The sequence below is a fragment of the Pan paniscus genome, chromosome 1 (assembly GCF_029289425.2).
Source record: "Pan paniscus chromosome 1, NHGRI_mPanPan1-v2.0_pri, whole genome shotgun sequence".
NCBI lineage: Eukaryota > Metazoa > Chordata > Mammalia > Primates > Hominidae > Pan > Pan paniscus.
In genome coordinates, this window is record NC_073249.2 from 138,599,118 (window position 1) to 138,616,895 (window position 17,778).

The 17,778-nt window shown below is 36.4% G+C and overlaps 1 long non-coding RNA gene across 1 annotated transcript in view; it reads left to right on the forward strand.

Moving 5' to 3' along the window:
* LOC103784402 (uncharacterized) overlaps positions 1-17,778 on the forward strand; it is an 837,516-nt gene that overhangs the window by 151,521 nt on the left and 668,217 nt on the right. Inside the window, exon 3 of the long non-coding RNA XR_010110850.1 lies at positions 3,180-3,315. This is a non-coding gene — a long non-coding RNA (uncharacterized LOC103784402). The remainder of the gene's footprint in view (positions 1-3,179; positions 3,316-17,778) is intronic.

Consider the following 17,778-nt stretch of genomic DNA (forward strand, 5'->3'; position numbering starts at 1 on the left):
AACAGAACCCTTTGAATGAGGGGGAGGCCACATTCCTGTGAGGAAGAACACGGATACACTGCCCAAAATTTAGACTGTTGGCCTTTCTTTTAGTCTTCCCCAAGAGGACCTATGTCCTTTTACCAGGGTTACTGCAAATTGAGAAAAAGGAAATAATCATGGTTTTGGGTGACTGCTGGGCTTTGGCTGTGAACCAACACTAATTTCAGGAGACCCCCAAACGTCACTGCAGTTTACCAGTTAGAGTAGAAGGTTATGTAGGTCAGGTGATTAATGGAATTTTAGCTGAGGTCTGTTTCACAGTGGGTCCAGTGTGTTCACGAACTCATCCTGTGATTATTTCCCCAGTTCTGGAATTCATAATGGAATAGACATACTCAGCAACTGGCAGAATTCCATTCTGGCCTTTAAAAGGGTAGTCTCATTTGTTTGTGTTAAGAACAATGTAGACCTGCCAATGAAATATCCCTTAAATTAAAAACTGAGGGGGAGGAGGGAACATGGTACTCAAAACACTGGCCGGCCATTTAAGTTCCACCCAATGACTGATTAATACATTAGAAGAAAAGTATTTAGTTGCTTATTTATTTATAGCATGTTTATTCCAGAAAGCATTTCTTATGGCTAACAGTATGTAAAATATGACAAATTGGCAAAATAGTAAAAAAGGTCAGGTGAAATGGAGCTAGGAATAAGGTTCTAATTGATAACATGATGCATCAAAGAGGGTGGGTGGGCAAGTACAAATTTGTTCCTAAGCTTTCTGCTGAAAAGCTGGCTCACAATTTCTGTGAAACACAGACATTCTTACATTTCTTCTGAGTGAAAATGAGTTAAGTTAGTTTTTTGATGGTTTAACTAATTGGATTAAATCTTTCACTTTTCAACCAATTTTACCAGTGCTCTGGTATAGTGGGAAAAAGCTTGGGTTGATTTGAAATGCTGGCTCCTTCATTTGTTGGTTGTGTGATCTTAGGCCAGTTGCTTAACCTTTCTGGGTCTTACAGTCCTCATTTGTGATATAGATGCGGTAATATCTTGCTCATGGGGTGGTTGTGACAATAAAGTGTATACAAAGCTCCTTGTACTATCTCAATCCTCCTTCCTTTTCCTTCCTTAGAAGGAAAATGTATTTAGACATAATGCAAACAAATTAAGTCTCTGTGAAAACCGGTAAGTGAGGCACAGATTGCAGAATTATTGGTGCAGGTAATATTAACACCAGCTGACTTCTGCTGAATACATGTTTAGGATAAAATAACTACTTAAAAATATACACAGCAAAAGACACACACACACACACACACACACACACATACACACACACACAGCCAGATCACATCATCTCAGGTGAAGGTTTGTCTCGTATATTTGATTCTTTAACGTTCTGGCTGACATTCCCATTTTCTGAAGTATGAGTCTTTAGATACATATGTCTTAGATATTGTAGTCTCAAGAAAGCAACTGTGCAGCATTGCAATTAGGTAGAGAAAATTCTCTTTCTGTAGTGCACTTGTGACCAGTAAGCAAAGGCTTCAGAGAGTTCTTCCTCTAGAACTATCATGAAATAATTTTATTCATATAGAATTAAAAATTAATAGATCATTCATTTAAGAAGTATTATCTGCTTGCAAGACCCGAGTTAAATCCACCATTGTCTCCTTACACCCATCCCTTTACCTCCCTTCACATATTTTTCCAGGGGAAATTAGGCTCATATTAGCACCCCAGAGACATCTAGGATACAGCAAGGCACAAAGACATTCATGTGATGTGTGGGTAGATGCCATTGGCATGCTGATGGTGGCGGTGAAATTATCACCTGACTACACGAGTACAATATTGAGGTCTCTTTCAGTACAAGGTAGTAGAACCATGTGCTTCTGCCCTTCTGACCATCTTTCTGAGTACTCACCCTACTCTTGAGGTAGTTGGCCTAATTTGTTATACCCTGGGAATAGCTTTGATAATTGTTCTGGGATGTACCTACTATGGTCAACTTGAACATCTGCAGTTTATTGAACTCTAAACACTGACAGAATATCTTAAATGAAACTTATTTTGACTCTTCTGTGATATTGGGGTTCATTTTTTGGCTTATTTTTCTCTACATTTCAAAACATTGTGACATTGATGTATTGCCTCCAAAAAGGTGGAAAAAAAGGAATATCAGATGCCATATTATAGGTATCAGTTTGAAAATGTCACACTACTCCTATATTTTGTAAAAACCAGCAAAAGCATAAACTACAAAAGAAGTGATTCAAAAATGTCTTTTAATAAAAGTTTAGAGTCTTCAAAATATATTTGCCCCTGGAGCAAACTTTTTTCATTTAATATTGTGTCTGTTAATTAGTGCTTCAAATTTGCAAATTCTTTATTGGTTTATATCAATGTAATACCCAAAGCTCATCTCATTGCCAGATTTGAATGAAATATGATCCTGTTTATTCTATTAAAATGAAGGCTTGAAATTGTTACCCAAATGCCACAGGAATTCTTGCCATTTTCTCATCAAATTCCTCATCAGATTTTTTGTTAAAGTCACATTGTTTTAGATTTTGTGCCTTGGCATTTAAATGAAATTCAATGTGCCCCACTGGAGGAAACATCTGTAGGGACATATTATGTACAATATCCATTCCAATCAAGCAGGAGTGTACTGAGTGCCTGAATGAGGAGCTTATTCTTGCTTCACACTCCTCTGATGTGGCTATTGAGAAGATCTATAAGGGAGAGAACATTTATAAAAATTAAACCAGCAGTGGAGCACAGCATTTTAAATGCTCAAATCAAATACTTTTTAAAGGCACAATATCAGTTTCAGTGAATGGATTCCTGCCTCTTTCTTTTTATATAACAGACTTTATATATATAAAACATCTGATTCAGACTTTGGACAGCTTAGAGTGTGGTTAGATTATGATGATGTTCAATGTCCATGTGTCCCAGTAAGCTTCTATTTACTTGATTTTAACAACCTAACATATCCCTCAACAGAGGCAGAGGCAGCCTTAGTTCAATACACTCTATATAACCTTTTATATTTACAGTCTGCCACAAAACACCTGCAACTAGTGCTGTGTCAAATGGTCAAGGGATGGGAACAGTTCCTGTTCTATCAATAAACACACATGTCAATGGAAATTTTCTAAAATAGTGCTTTAATTTTCAATTAGAAAAGGAAGTGACCAGGATGTGATGGCTGGGACTCACATAAGATGGAAAAAAATGATCAAATTGACCCCATTGGACTTCAAGATATGTGAAGATGAAATGAATTACGTGTACAAAGCACTTACAGCATGGCACATGGTAAGTGCCCAGTAAATATTAACCAATATTATTGTCAGGGATGACTTCACAGAGGAAGTGGGATTTGAGTTGGGAGGCATTGCATCAGCCTCAGAATAGGGCATTGGCAAAGCAGAAATGGCTTACACAGTGGCGTGAATGTAGGGAAGCAGAAAGTGTACCAATGGAGGGAAACTAGATGAGTTTAGATGTTGCTGAGGCTTATGGTTATTGTCAGTTTGAAGTACACAGGGAGCCTATTAATGTGAAAGCCACTGAACAACATGCCAGACACAAAGAGCACCATGTAGTTTCAACTTAGACACTGCTGCATTAGGTATGTTGCGCATAAAAAGACGTATTTCATTTCCAGGTACTTCAGTGTATAATTAAGTAGAGTAAACAACATGAACCATTCAGCATTCTCCTGTCAAAATGCACTTAGATTCCTGTTGGAAGATAGAGCTGCTTCCGAAAGAAATAACTCAATCTCCCAGTACATACAAAAGTGAACTTTTCTCTCCTATTTTCATTGCTTTGGTCACTGTTTACCTTTGGTGTAGTTATAATGCATATTATGACATGAACATGGAATTTTGTCTTTACTGTGGCAGATAATGTGTGACGTATTATAAAATGTGAATTATAATTCTCATTTATTTCCTGCCTTTTAAAATTTCCTTATAAATCCAAGGACTAGTTTTGTAGGGCTGAGTTTCTTCTACTCAAGTAAAACAGTAACAACCACAACAACAACAAAACTATTGTGTGCTACAATTTGGAAAATGCTGGATTATACAAATTATACAGACATTCTTACTTTAGGACCTACTGGAATCTTTAACATGCTAATGAACATTTACAGTCTGTAAGAATAAGATGTAGCACGCATGATTTCTGACACTTTGTTAGGTATGGTACATTTAGGTAGCATGTTAGAACTTCTGCTTTTGGAATACACTCTGGGACATGATGCCCAGTCTTATGACTTTAGAGTTCAAGGGATATTTATCTAACAGTGATGGATACTAGTACAAACTAGGGATGAAAGATAAATTTCAAAAAATACTTAAAGTAAATGGGGTATAATACTTTATTTCACATAGCTTGATTCATTCAAGAAAATTAAAGCTTTTCCATCGCACTTATGAACTTCTTAAATGTAGGATACTATTTTATTTATCTTTGGAACCTCAGTACTATATAAAATCATCTTTCCACTGGGAAAGCTAAGTTTATAGGGTAAGATGGTCAGAAGCCATTTCCTGTACTACATAGAGAAAGCTTATCTAAGAGGAAGAAGAGGAGAAAGAGGAGGTAGAGGAGAAGGGCTCTGTGAGACTGTTTAAGCTCCTGGATTTAGCTGTAGCTGATGCCAGTATACCCTATACTTTTAAGTTATGTAAACTTATTAAATTTCCTTTTACATGTAAGCTAGTTTGAATTATTTTTTTTTTTCACTTATAACCAAAAGTATTCTTACATATCTGAGCTGCAGATGACAGATTCTAAATTGTGGAATTGGTTAAGTAGGGGCGAGATGCAGCAATGTGAGGATTCTTCCATCCATGACTAATGTGAGTGTGGCAGACTGAGAGTTGACTACCTAATTCTATTCTTTTCTTCTTTATTGCTATCATAATTGAAATTATTTTTCCTGGTGGCAAAATGCCCAGCTAAAAAACACATTTCCCAGACTTTTTTTGTTGACTGAGGATGACAATGTGATGCAGTTTTGGACAATGAGATATAAACAGAAATCTTAGAGCAGGAGTCTCAGGGAAGTTCCTTAGATAACAGCCAGGCTCAGCTGGCACATTCTTTTCACTTTGCTCTTCTCCCTTCATCCTGTCTGTGTCCAAATCATAGTGTCTAAGGCTATGCAGAGTGGGTCCACATCCCTAACATGTATTGAAGAGAGAAGAAAGCTATTTCACCGATGACATCATGCTACTGCCACGCCAGCCCTGGACGGTCAACTTTGTGATCTCTTATTGTATGAAAAAAAAAAGACAACTTTTATTTGGTTTACCCACCATAAATCCAATTTTCTGTTATGTGTAGCTGAGCCTATTACCAAAATGATACATCAAGGCAGTTGCTTAAACTGTTGCTAGTGTATCTTAATACTCCATCCAAAGCCTACCAAGCTTGGGGTATTAGAGGGAGAACATGTAGGCAATGTGGGAGTACTGGAGGGTGTTGAGGACTTTCTGCAGTCCTTAGTAGGTCCTCTGAGAAAAAGATGATATTCCGTCCAGGCTGATTCTCATATATGCTCTTACCAGAAAAAGTCCAATAGCTGTATGTCATGTGGCTGAAATCCCAGGATGCACAGCACAAGTTCACCACAAAAATTCATTGCATGAAAAATGGACATCCAAGATGAACACTGAAGAGAAACTCTAGTGAGTTCAGGAAATTTAATTGACTCAGCCTTGGACTTACAAGTCGAGAGTTTTGATATGTCAGGTTGATTAAATAGCTCTATCACGATATTGCCCAATTATATGCTATGCTCATTATTGTCTATTTTTTCATACAATTTAAAAATTATTTCTTTGGTTTTTATCTTTTATTGTAGGATGATCGTTTAAAACTTCTACACATAATGTGGTGGTAAAAAAAAAAAAAAAAAAAAAAGCATAGACCGAAGAGAAACTCCCTGGGTTTGCTATGTATCAGCTGTTTGACCTTGTCCAAATGACTAAACCTTTCTCCAGTTTAGTTTCCTCATCTGTAAAAAGGGGACAATAATAGTACCTATTTTATAAAGTTGTCAGGAAGACTAAAAGCGTTAGCACATGTAAAGTACTTGGAACAGTGTCTGACTTCAATGAACACTGTTAGTTATCATTATTTTAAAAGTTGAAAAAGCTTTTAGGCTTTTCTTTGAATTTAAATATAAAATTTTATTTTACAAAGTTAAATGGTTTCATATTTGGAGTATTTAATGACGGTGTTTCTGATATTTCTGATGTTTCTGAGTATTGGATGACAGGCTGAAAAATCGTTCTGAGGCCTACATTTTAAACATGCCCTGCTTTGGGGATTTATCCTAGCATGTGTACTAGGTAAGTTCTGAATAGATGCTTTCGAAGAGGTGATTGGTTTCACAGAGTGGGAAACAGAGACAAGGTGTTTGTTTCTATCAGCCATTTTATTTCATGGCAGGCTAATTAAATCTCTTTCTTGGCTGGAATAAACTGAGATTGGTGTCTACAGGAAATATCTTTATGTTTAAGTAGACACCAGGCTTACCTCTATATGTAATCATGCAGCCACCTGCAGGATGTGCATCAAAGGGACAGGCTGGCATTGGCTGTCATAGTAGGCCCTTTCCAGTTAAAGGCAGCCCCTGCCTGAGAAGTGCTCTGCCTGATGACTGAAAACCATCCAGATAAAACACACCCCAGAACTAGTATGGAGCAGAGATAGGAAATCACCCTGTTCTCCTATGACCTTTTCTTCTGCTTATATTTATTTAAGTTTCTGCCCCCTGCTCCTTAAAGATATTTTGAAATTAAATTCAGTTTTTCTTCTGCCCTCCATAGTCTGAGTTTGCAGGGATCCAGAGGTTTTTTATCTCTATAAGAGTTGTCTTTTTTTTTAATCTAATGATAATGATTAGTACATACCTGAGGATCAGACAATACTATTCAATCCCAAAACAGTGATATTAAGAGACTAATGCACCTAGATTTTTTTTGGAAGAGAGTGCTAATATTGTGCATAGTATTGTCTAATTTCCTTGCATATCCATTCAATTCACACAGTTCTATTTTTTAGCCAGAACATCCAAATAGATCTTAGATACTGGTTTCTAAAGTACCCCATTAATTTTGACCCAAAATTAGTAGTCAAATGGTATTTAAGAACTTGGTTACATATGCATACATAAGCATATATTTCAATGTGCGATTAAATGTGATTGAGATTAGCTCTGTCTTTGATACCTGTAGGAGCACTCCAAATAGCAGCCTGGGTTCTCATGCGTCAGGGTTAGGCTCCCAGAATTATGTCTCCAGGCAGAACAGCTCTCAGCTCTGAGCAGGACACTCTTATAGTTGACCCATATGAAAGGCCTGCCAAAGACTTCATTCAAAGGTAATAGATATTTGGGAAAAATAATCTCATTTTCATATCCTGGATGGATAAACAGATATTGACGTAGGTAAAACTATGCAGAGCAAAATTCAAGCAGCTAAGATCTTTTTATAGTGGAGATGAGGTGACATTAGTCCTTGCTGACTCATATGAGGTCATGGCTTCAATTATGTGTCTCTCATTTCTTTTGGATGAAGAATCTGTGACTGATGTGGGTTTCAAAATGTTTCCAACTTTGAAGATTAGTGGCTTGAGAACACGAGACTTTTCATTTTTTCAAGGAAGCACAGGTAGTGGTATCTTCTTAGGAATAGTTTCTCCAGATCAAAAGTATTTCCTACTCTATTGTTTCTTACTCTAAAAAATAATAATTTAAACAGCATTAGCCATTGAACATGGATCAATGATCAACATAACTATAACATTTAGGTAGGCTTAAATCCATTTATATGAAAATCAAGTTATAATGGGGCTGAGTTTTTTTCCTTTTTAAAAATGTCTTTGTTTATTTATTTTTACTGGAAACGGTTGATAACATTTCATCAGAAGACATTAATACAAAGAATTAATTAGCAAAATCTAATATCCAATCAGTGTAGTCTGGAAAAAGATTTCATGGATGGGTGATTGTGACATTGAATGGAGGTAGGAAGGTAAAGGAACAAATAATGTTTCTGAGTCAGAGGCTTTTCTCCTTTTATTCATACACTCATTGAAAGAGCAATCGAGGGAGAGTCATGAACTAGGAAGACTTAGGTCCTCACGAGAAACAAATCGCAGGTTTTAGGGAGCATCATAAAATAGCCATTTAGAACATTGACCTCGTGTATTTAAAGATTATGAGATTTTACAGTAGTTGGGTTATAAAATATCAATTTAGAGCAACAGCAAATTTCCTGATATTCATTTCAGTTTATAGGCAATTCCTGTTCTGACATAAATGTATAGGCCTGGGTGACCAAGTTCTCTGGGCCAATGCTGCATTTTCCTTCGAGGTGGGGGTGTGGGGAAGGTCTCAATGGCTTTTACCCAGAAAATCAGTGGGCTAGAAGTCTCCTTAGTCAAACCATTTGTATTGCAGGAGGCTTTAAAACAGTTCCGTAACTTACTGAAGCTCTCACAGTTGTTTCCTTTTCAGCAGGGGAATGGAGAATATCAGGGATGTTGGATTTACATGATTCCACTTTGAGGGGTTTATATAGCCTCTGAATCCTGTACATCACTAATTGCGACAACTAAAAATAAAGTATGACTAAAAGAATACTGCCATTATAAACCACTTGCTGTGTTAATATTCAGATGAAGAGTCTTTTCAGTTCATACTTCATTGCAAAATTAGGGTGTTTTTTTCCTGCCGTAAAGATGTACGCTTATTGAATGTATTTAAATTACTAGCTAATTTTTTCAGGGGGAAAAACCCTGAGGCAAGTGTAAAACTAGTAGCTACAGAAAGCTGGAGAATCAGATGTCTGCTGGGCAAATTGACAGAACTCATTAATCTTCGATGCAGTGTGCTATAGAGTCTGTCCTTTCATGCACCTGCGCAAGCCTAAAGTCATTACACGATGGCACTATTAATACTGAAGAGCTGGAGTGGGGAGAGGGTTATCTTCTCTTCTTAGTAATTGATTGCCAGCTGATTAGTGGACAACATTTTTCTTGCAGCATAATTGCCTTTGTGCTATCGTAGCCTCCCTGACCTGGGTTGAGGCTATCTCACTGATTTTGAGGCCCTGACAATAGCACCGTAGCCCTGAAAAGTAATGAACTGAAACTCAATCACTGCAAATTCCCCAAACAGTAGATGCCTAGTTAAATGCATTTCAATGATATTCCGAATAACAGCAATCATACTATAGGTCACATTTCTTTTCCTTCTAAGAAAACCAAACCATAGAATTCCATTTGGAAAAGTGTGTATTTGAGAAGGAATAAATAAAGTCATGATACATGCATTTTCATTTTTCACAGCTGTAATGGACCTATCAGAAGCTAGTACTGTGGGATTTCCAAGGACCTTGTGGATAAATGCTGGTAATAAATAGATTCTTATTAATTCCGAGGCCAACATTTTGGAGCCCAAGCGGAGAATTAGAAGATTTTAATGTCATTATATTGCATGATAGCTACAAATACCAAGTAATGCCCTCTTTCTTACCATAAAAATATTTGACTATGTCTTTTTTTGCCTTGTGTAAGATGCCGGGATAAGAAGGGGGAAATGGGGAAGTATGTTTTAAATCATCTAGCTTAATCGTTTAATGAATGGGAAGTGAATGAATACTGTAGGCTTTCTCTCTAAATGTCAGTGATACTGAGGTCTTCTCCATAAGTAACTTTCACATTTATGCAGATGTAAATAAAAATGTAACAATCTACTGCCTAACTTGAAGATTATTAAGCAGCACATCTCTAAACTTTTAAAGGAGAGGATGCTACCATGTGGAAGAGAGTTAGGTAGTCATTAAAATAAGATCTGTCTCCTTAGAGTAAGAGGTCAAGATTTTCCTTATGTGAAAGCTGAGGTACAAATAAAACTATTGTAATGCCAGTAGACTCCATTTTTAGCCAAATATTCTAACTTTTTCGGAACATAGCAATAGTTGCTCACGTTTCTTTTCTTTTCTTTTCTTTTCTTTCTTTCTTTCTTTTTTTTTTTTTCTTTTTTAAGATGGAGTCTTGCTTTGTCAGCCTGGCTGGAGTGCAGTGGCGTGATCTTAGCTCACTGCAGCCTCTGCCTCCTGGATTCAAGAGATTCTCCTGCTTCAGCTTCCCCAGTAGCTAGGATTACAGGCATGTACCATGATGACTGGCTAATTTTTGCATTTTTAGTAGAGATTCGGTTTCACCATGTTGGCCAGGCTGGTCTCGAACTCCTGACCTCAACTGAATCCACCTGCCTGGGCCTCCCAAAGTGCTGGGGTTACAGGCGTGAGCCACCGCACTCCCCTACCAGTTGCTCATATTCCTAATTGAGATCACTGACCCAGAAAAGCAGCATTATTAAATCAGCTAGTGACTTAGCAGAATTACCAAATGTGTCTTTCAAGGCTCAAAAAGATATATTTTCACAAACCCTTGACCAAGACATCTGTGTACTAGTGCACACTCTCCTAAACCATCAGGTGTGGTATTGACAACAAAAAGCATCTTATCCTCTGTCATTGTCATTTGTGTAGGCCTACATGTTTCCAGTGATCTTGTTTAGTTTTGAGGAGTTTGGGGAATATTATTAATCACAACATAACAATAATTGCAATGTTAAAAATTCTAGTAAGGAGAGTTATAGGTTATGATGCAAACAGAATTGAGATAATTAAAAAGTGGAAAGGGGTGAGGCAATGAAAAGAATTGTAATGCGTTGTGAATTAATCATTTGACAGTGAGAAAATTCTGAAATACAGAGTGAATCAGTCATAATGCAAAAACGTACAGCACATATATATTCAACTATAATTAACAGATGAAAAAATGTGATTGATGGAAAATCTTTTGAGTGTGTGACTAGAGGATCAAAGTAAATTCTGAGTGTGCATTATCTTAATGTAAATTCAATGGAAGGTTAAGAATTTGAGAACCTAAAAGCTAAGCATAGTGGAACACGGATGAAACTTTCATCAAGCCCCAGATGGAACTTACTCCAATCTGCACAACATCAAAGTGAGTGGTCAGCACGCTGAAGGTGGAAATGTTACTGCCAAGAAGTTCCCTATTACCCTTGCTGTGATTATCACGAAAAGGTTTATTTGCTTCAATGGATCTTCAACATAGATGAAATTGATCTATTTTAGAATAAGATGCCTGAAAATATGATATAAACAAGGTTTAAAGCTGTGATGGGCCAACTGACACTCCTATTTGATGGAAATGATCTGAAACTGCAGCTGAAACCCCTCATGCTTTTTGTGCGGCAAGTCCAAGACCCCTTCAGAATATTACTGGAGATCTATCTGCTGTTTAAAAAGCTAAATCAAGAGTATAAATTACATTTACTGTTTTTGAAGATTGTTTTTTCCACCACATCATTCCTCAGATTAAAAAAATGCTGTAACCTGAATATGCTGCATTTTAAAAACTTCTTTGTTCTGGTAATTCTCATGGGCATTGACTTCTTTCCATTTTGTCATTTAATGATTATCATTCTAATATCTAGGTTATTTACCTATGTCCAGATTCTACCCCAATTCTATAACCAAGGGTTTCATTTATTTTTGGTTTAAGAAATATTATCTGAGAGTGATGGTTAAAAATGACTAAGTAAAAGCATTTTTTTTCTATTTCTTTCCCTCAAAACCCACCAATAAAAACTATAAAAATTTAAACTAGAAAAAGACACTCCATATAAAAAAACAAAGTACCAGCTATAACTGAAAACTTGCATACATAAGCACACCGCTCTAATGTGTAGTCTGAAAGAGAGTTGAGGAAGAGCCTGAGCAGAACCTATTATTTCCCTAATAGTAAATGTCTTTTTACTGAAATGATCTTTTATAAGGATCTTTGCATTACAGATGAGATTTAGGAGTATGGGTGGGCCAAGGAAAGAAGTGGGGAGATGGTACTGAGAGACACAGGTCAACAAACCCTCTTATTCTCCATTTTTTAACCCTCTATAGTAAAGAAGTGATGCTATCAGGTGAAGGAGGGGTGGTGCAAAGAACTGTAAAAGGGATGTGATACAGTTTGATGAGCCAGCACAGTTTGAACATTGACATTTCAATTGTACAATGAGAAGACCAACCCCAAAGTCTTTTCATTTTAGGCTTCATTTCAACCTATTTTTAAAAATGTCATTGAAAGGTACTATTTTTTTTTAATGTGCTCAAGGGCAGCAACTCCTTTTGCTTATCTCTTTGCTATTTTTTTGAGGCAATAACAGACTTGTTAGGAGAGTGTTAAGACACACATCCCATAGAATTTGCTGACTGCCTTGACTTAACGCTTTTCATCTCCTCACAGTATTCTTGCATAAATAGCTAGCTGCATTTTAAGATGGGTAATAATCACAGAGGAACTAGCATGGGGCCTACAAACATAAACTACATGACAAAACAGAAAGAAAAAACATAAGAGGGCAAATGAAAAAATTTAGGGCAGCAGTAATTAAATAGTGAAAGGCAAAAATTTCAGTTTTAAGAAAATGTAGGCCACTTGATCTCTGTTCAAAAAAAGTCTCAAAAAAATGCTAGTTTTCAAGGGCAAAAAACAACCTAAAACAGCAGAAGCTGAGAAGAGAGGTTGCAGTTATCTGGAAAGAAATGGAAGAGAAAAATAAAAATATTGTAGAGATGAAAGCTGTTTAGAAAAGAAAAACTTAGTCAACGTGACTGAAAACACAACTCTAGTTAATGAAGAGAAAACTACAAAAGGGCCACAGAAAAAATATAAAAATATATAATAGCAGATAAATCTTTTGAAATAAGACCAGATGTACAGATAAACAGGGTTCACCCTATCTTACAAAATGATTCATTTAAAACTGTGCACACAAAGATATATTCCAGAGAACTTCAGAGGTAAAGGAAGAATGCTTTTCTATCAGGAGAGGAAACATTTAACAATAAAATTATAGACGAATGTAATACTTGGTTAGCTGCAATCTCTTCATAGCAACATCTAGTGTCATAGGGCAGCAGTACAATATCTGCCAATCTTCTCAAGGAAATAAAATATAATCAAGGAATTTTATACCAAACCATCTTATCCTTCAAGCTCAAAGTTTAAAGCATTCATTATATGCAAGAACTCAGGGAACACACCACTCAAGGGCCTTCAGTGAAAAAATGTTACATAGCTATTTTTTCCAGTCAACCAAAAATGAATCAAAATTTTAAAACCCATGAATAAAGAAGCCATCGTAAAAAGGATTGGTGTTGAGCACTGAATCATAGAAATAACAACTCAAAAACTCTTGGAGAAAAAATATGAATGTTATAAACTCTGATGTAGTAAATTAAATAATACAGTAAATAAAATTTAGAGATGGGGAGGAGAATGGGAGGAAGTGAGAGTATGCTAATTTCCTCATATGTTAAGGTCAATAGATACTGTCTCAATCAGAAACAGTTTTTTTTTAAGTGATTCCAACACTGCGAGATTTTTTCATAATCTTTAAAAATAGGTGGTTTTTAAAGAAGCAAATCTCTTATAAAGGAATAGTTCAGTTTTAATTTTTAGTTTCTAGTAAATTCATTTAATATTTAATAAACTAGTTTTTATTCTAAAATGTGATATATAAATGATATTATATAATTTACAATGAGTCTTTTTCGGAATGCCCTGCATCTATATATTTTTCTATAGGTATTAGTTTTCTACTGCTGCCATAACAAATTACCAAAACTACAATTCAATAGGTCAGAAGCCTAATATGGATCTCACTGGGATAAAATCAAGGTGTTAGCAGAAATGTGTTCTTTGGAGAATCGTTTTCCTCTCTTTGGAGTTGTTGATAGAATTCAGTTTCTTTCATTTCTAGGACTGAAGGCCTTATTTTCTTGCTGTATATAAACTAAAGGCCATTCCCAGCTTCTAGAAGCCACCTGCTTTCCTTGGCTTATGGCCTCCTTTCTTCATCCTCAGAGCCGGAGAAGGCAGGGCAAGTCCTCACATTATATCTGCCTAATTCTTCTTCCAACATTGCATCTCTTTGATAAAAATCTGGAACTATTCTCTACTTTTAAGGACTCAGGTGATTAATTCAGAAAAATATTGCCATCTCAATGTTCATAATCTTAATCATCTCTCCAAAGTCCCTTTTGACATATAAGGTAATATATCAACAGGAATTGGGGTGTGGACGTCTTTAGGGGGTCATTATTCTGCCTACCACACTATCCATCAATCCATCTATCTTAATTTTTTCAGGGATATTAAGGATAATTATTACTGAGTGCTGGATACTAAGTGAGTTTAAAAAATTTTTAAACATTTTCCATATTGTTTAAAATATTGTATAATGAGTTTGTTTTGTTTCTACACAATGTATGAGAAGATGCTTGAATCAAGTTAACAAATGGGAATAATGGAAAGTTTTAAAAGGACTATGATATCTACAAAGCCAAAAAGCATCTTGATGCTTTCTTGTGTGAGATTGCAAACACAAATGTGAATAGTATATTAGTATTTGTTACCTCAGTTCATCAATGACTGTCATACTTTTGGAGAGTTTCAAGATGAGACTAGTCTCAAAGCATTTTTTTGGGGAGATAGGCAAAGAAGTTGAACTTTCTGTAAGACAACAATTTATTAAAATTAACTGGACCCATCTAGGAAATGACAAAGAGAATTTGATGGAACAGAAATCACAGAGGCTTAAAAGTACGATGCTGATGAATCACAGGCTGAAGAACCCTGAAGATGTTGTTTCATCCGTGCCTGTGTTTCATTTCTGTATTAATTTCTTTTGGCTTGTTGTTTTAATGCCATTTCATGTGCCAATGTTAGGCACTTTTCAATGAGATGGTAAGTATGTTTAAGTTAAAGGCCATGTCTTTTAGTTCTTGGCTAAATATTTGCATTATAGGGTACTGCTTTCAAACCAGAAATTGGTTTCTGAGCCTCTCAGTCTTTTGCCACATGGGATTCAGCAAACAATTCAAGAGCAAAAACTATACAGACTGTTTTTCAGAAAGTTCCATTTTCTCTGGGATTTTGGTCCCTAAGCCTTGACTGACTCAGAAACCTTAGACTTTCCTCTAAAAAATCCCAAAGCTCTATGCTACTTTCTTCAGTTTGGCCTCTATGTGCTATGCTGTGAAGGGAAAAATTCACTGAAGCGAGAAATGGAAGGAGCAGGTGCAGCTTCCCTCCATGTGCTTCCCTTTTCTCTATGATATGGACCCTTCCAGTCCTGGCTACTTTGGTTCCTGTCTATTAACTTCAAACAGCTGTGTTCTGTATATATCTAGTGTTATAGATTTTCTTGCAGAAGAGTTGATCTGATACAGTCTGTTCTGTCATGATCAGAACTAGAATTTATCAGTGAAAGTTTGTAAGTGAGACTGTGACATGATCACATTTATGCTTTAAAAGAGAATGAATGTAGTAGGTAAGGTATATGAAGGAAGAGAGTGAAAGAATGGAGGTGGTAAATATTTGCTTAGTACAGAGCACAGAGCAATAGCAGGCCAAATCCAACAGCCTGATGATGAATTTTATGTGTGCATTTCACGGTGCTAAGGGATGACCAGATAGCTGGTGAAACATTATTTCTGGGTGTGTCTGTGAGGGTGTTTCCAGAAGAGATTAGCATTGAATAAGTGGATTGCATAAAGAAAATCAGCCTTTACCAATGTGTGCAGTATCATTCAACACATAGAGGGCCTAAATAGAACAGAAATACAGAAAAAGGGGAAGTTTCTCTCTTTGCTTGAGCTGGGACATCTATCTTCTGCCCTGAAACACTGGTGCTCCTGGTTCTCAGGCTATCAGACTCAGACCAGGACTTATACCATCAGCATCCTCTCAGGCCTTCAGACTTAGACTGAATTACATACCAACTATCTTGCTTCTCCAGTTTGTAGATGGCAGATTGTGGAAATCTAGTTCTCAAGCCTTTGGACTCTGGGGACTCCAACCAGTGGCCCCTCTGGTTCTCAGGTCTTTGGTCTTAGACTGAGAGTTACAACACCAGCTTTCCTGGTTCTTAGGCCTTTGGACTCAAATTGTACCACCGGCTTTCCTGGGCCTTCATCTTGCAGATGGCACATTGTGGGACTTCTCAGCCTTCATAACCACATGAGCCAATTCATATAATACATTTCTTCTCTCTCTCTCTCTTTCGCTATTAAAAGTTGGTGCAAAAGTAATTGCGGTTTTTTTTTGCCATTAAAAGTAATGGAAAAAGCTGCAGTTACTTTTGCACCAACCTAATATTTATCTATCCCATTGATTCCTTTCTCTAGAGAACCCTGAGGAATATGCTGGTCTTATAAAGTTTTACTGGAACACAGCCATACCCATTAATTTCCTAATTGCGTTTGGCCGTTTTCAAGTAACAATGGCAGTGTTGAATAGCCCTGATAGAGACAGTACAGCTTGCTAAACCTAAACTATTTATTTGTATAGAAAATAGAAAGAGCTTCTCAAACCCTGACAGGGTAAGTCTAATGAACACATGTCTTTTAGTGATCTGTTTATTTCAAATAACTCATTATAGGTGGCTATATATATAAGAATGATATAATGGACTTTGGGGGCTTGGGGTTAAGCATGGTAGATGAGTAAGAGAGAAAAGACTACAGTAAATAATACAAATATATCAGTCTTCTATCAACACTCTCCTTTCCCTAAGTCCAATACTAAGCAAAAAGAACAAAGCTGGAGGCATCACATTACCTGACTTCAAATTATACTACAAGGCTATAGTTACCAAAACAGCATGGTACTGGTATAAAAATAGGCACATAGACAAATGGAATAGATTAGAGAACCCAGAAATAAAGCCAAATCCTTACAGCCAACTGATCTTTTACAAAGCATATGAAACATAAAGTGGGGAAATGACACCCTATTCAATAAATAGTGCTAGGTAAACTGGCAAGCCACATGCAGGAGAATGAAAGTGGATCTTCATCTCTCACCTTATACAAAGATCTACTCAAGATAGATCAAAGACTTAAATTTAAGACCTGAAACCATAAAAATTCTGGAAGATAACATCAGAAAATCTCTTCTAGACATTGGCTTAGGCAAAGAATTCATGACTAAGAAACCCAAAACCAATGCAACATAAACAAAAATAAATAAATGGAACCTAATTAAACTAAAACGATTCTGCACAGCAAAATAAATAATCAGCAGAGAAAACAGACACCTCACACAGTGGGAGAAAATATTCGCAAACTATGCATTTGACAAAGGACTAATATCCAGAATCTACAAGGAACTTAAACAAATCAGCAAGAAAAAAACATAATCCCATTAAAAAGTGGGCAAATGGCATGAATAGACAATTCTCAAAAGAAGATATACAAACAGCCAACAAATATATACAAAATACTCAACAGTACTAATTATCAGAGAAATGCAAATTAAAACCATAATGAGATACCTACCACTACCACCTTACTCCCGCAAGAATGGCCAGAATTTAAAAATAAAAAAATAATAGATGTTGGCCTGGATTTGGTGAAAAGGGAACACTTTTCCACTGCTGGTGGAAATGTAAACTAGTACAACCACTATGGAAAACAGTATGGAGATTCCTTAAGGAACTAAAAGTAGATACACCATTTGATCGAGCAGTCTTACTACTGGGTATCTACCCAAAGGAAAAGAAGTCATTATGTCAAAAAGACACTTGCACACATGTTTATTGCTGCAAAATTGCAAAGATATGAAACCAACATAAATGCCCATCAACCAACGAGTGGA